Genomic DNA, 2,181 nt, shown 5'->3' on the forward strand with positions numbered 1-2,181 from the left:
ATTATTTTTGTTGCTGTTTCTTAACTGTAAATTTGCTACTTCTATGTATTGTAATGTAAATATCTGATATGTGATCTCTGTGAAAGAGTTGGTTGACCCCCAACGGGGTCATGACTCACATGTTGAGACCCATTATTGTTGGGTAATAAGGAAATCAGGAGTGCGCAAACATTACATTGGTCCTCTCACTCATTGCCAATGGGATAATAACTCTGTATAACTTTATGAAAGGTTATTTATATAGAGAGACTGACATGCTCACAGTGTCACAGTAAGAGCAGAGGATGGGAAGCGATGCAAACACTCGTCAACAGGATTAGTGAGCTAAAGGGCACCCTATACAATAAAGTATGATAGAGTCATAAAATGACAAGACCCATTGAAATAGCACCAAGACATTTTATTAAGTCAAACAAACAAACAAACCAGGGTGCAGAAAATGAAGTAACAAAAGAGTGGAGTATTTCTTTTTCTTTCTTTTTTTTTGAAGTTGAAAAGTAGTATAATTTTAGCATCCAAGAGAGTAAAACAAACAGCTAATGCATCAGGAGCCCATCAACTGTGAACACACACAGGGTTTCAGAGCTTCACGAAAGGTACTGAGATAACTGTGGGCTTCACTGTGGAATGAGTGCTATTATTTATTGTAGCCTATAGGAGCCCCCAGACAGGTACAGACGGCCACATCTGCTTTCCTTCAGAGGACAGGCACACTATACTTGTCGTATAGTCAGCAACATTGTCACTGGAGACACAGATCCAGCCATCCTCCCTTCCGTGGTAGAGGTTGACTGAACCTCCAGAGTAGGCATCTCTGTAGGTGGCTTGGTAGATGGCTCGGTGGGCCAGATCATGAGTAGCTTTGATCCATGACTCCATAAGCATTCACAGAGCCAGAACCCACCGAGAAGGCATTTCCAGAGATCCGGGTCCCCTCACTGTCCACATAGTACAGGCTGGGGCCTCTCTTATCCCAGCCACAGATCGTGGTGCCCACGGACAGCACCATGCTTTTGTACTGATACACCATGTTAGCAAGAAGCTTGGAGGCTGTGGCGACAGAGATGCGTTCCTTATTTCTAAGCTCATAGATTCAACATTGCCGAGCCAACAACCGCTCCCAGAAGCTGCAGTCGGCTGTATCCCCACCCATAGTGTCCAGAAGGTAGGGGTTGATCTCTATCACTTTCTCCACTGTCTGGGAGGCAATGTAAGCACCTGCTGTGGCCTGGGAATCAGCTGCAACAATGACTCCATGGCGAAACTTGAAAGCGAGGATGGTGGTTCCATGAAGCATTTCGATCCTCGGCTCCTCTGGGACACCCCAGCTGGGCACAGCCAGGTTCAGCCCATCACCAGGACTCCCCGGACCCAGGTCCAGCAGATTTGCACCACCTCCGAGTCCAATAAACCCATGCTGGTTCACCGGCATGGGCCGCTATAACACGCTAGCCAGCGGCATCTCTAGTAAGGGCAACAGGAAGTAAGAGTGTGTAGGGATAAGTCCCACCCCTTAGGGGGCGTGTTCGCCTCAGGCTAAAGTTCTCCTATAAAATTGGTGAGCGTGCTCCCAGCGCTCTCTTCTGCTTTCCTGGTCTCCGCGGGAACAGTGGTTCTGTAAGTCTATTCCTCCATTAAAGCTGTCTATATTTTGACAATCTGTCTGCATTCGCTTACGCCGTTACAAGAGTGGAGTATTTCTGTATGCGAACTATTCAAGGAAGATGACCAAGGGTTGATACTATTTAGCACCTTGTTGGAGAGAAATTTGGTGTTTGGATGTAGGATAGCAGAGTGGGATCTGTGTGTTTCCCTTTACCCCGCCTCCCCCCCCCCAGAAATGCATTGCTAATCCAAGTCAGTCAACAATTTTTTAAATAATAGAAATGTTTTGACACATTCTGTCCTAAAAGATTCAAATCCATCCTCTCTATGCCCTTACTTGCCCTTTTCTGCCTGTTTTATTGTTGCCTTAAGTGGCTACATTTCTTCTTCATGCTGCATGTCTTCTTGCTTCTAATCTTGTTTTCCCTTTTGACCTATAGGTGTGCAGTAGCAACCCTTCCACCCAGATCTCTTCCACGTGTCAGGCTGGAGGTGTTCACCCTTTAATCCCTGACCCAGCACCTCATCCCTAGGATGAGAAAAAGGTCATAGTTGACAGTTCAGCAGGTGGCTTGT

General features: G+C 46.3%; 1 pseudogene; it reads right to left on the reverse strand.

Moving 5' to 3' along the window:
* Positions 1-651: 651 nt before the first annotated feature.
* LOC126515690 (proteasome subunit beta type-5-like) lies at positions 652-1,462 on the reverse strand (annotated as a pseudogene).
* Between the last annotated feature and the right edge of the window lie 719 nt (positions 1,463-2,181).

This window comes from Alexandromys fortis, unplaced genomic scaffold (assembly GCF_014885135.2).
Source record: "Alexandromys fortis isolate MF-2015 unplaced genomic scaffold, M_Fortis_MF-2015_v1.1 scaffold_154, whole genome shotgun sequence".
Taxonomy (NCBI): domain Eukaryota; kingdom Metazoa; phylum Chordata; class Mammalia; order Rodentia; family Cricetidae; genus Alexandromys; species Alexandromys fortis.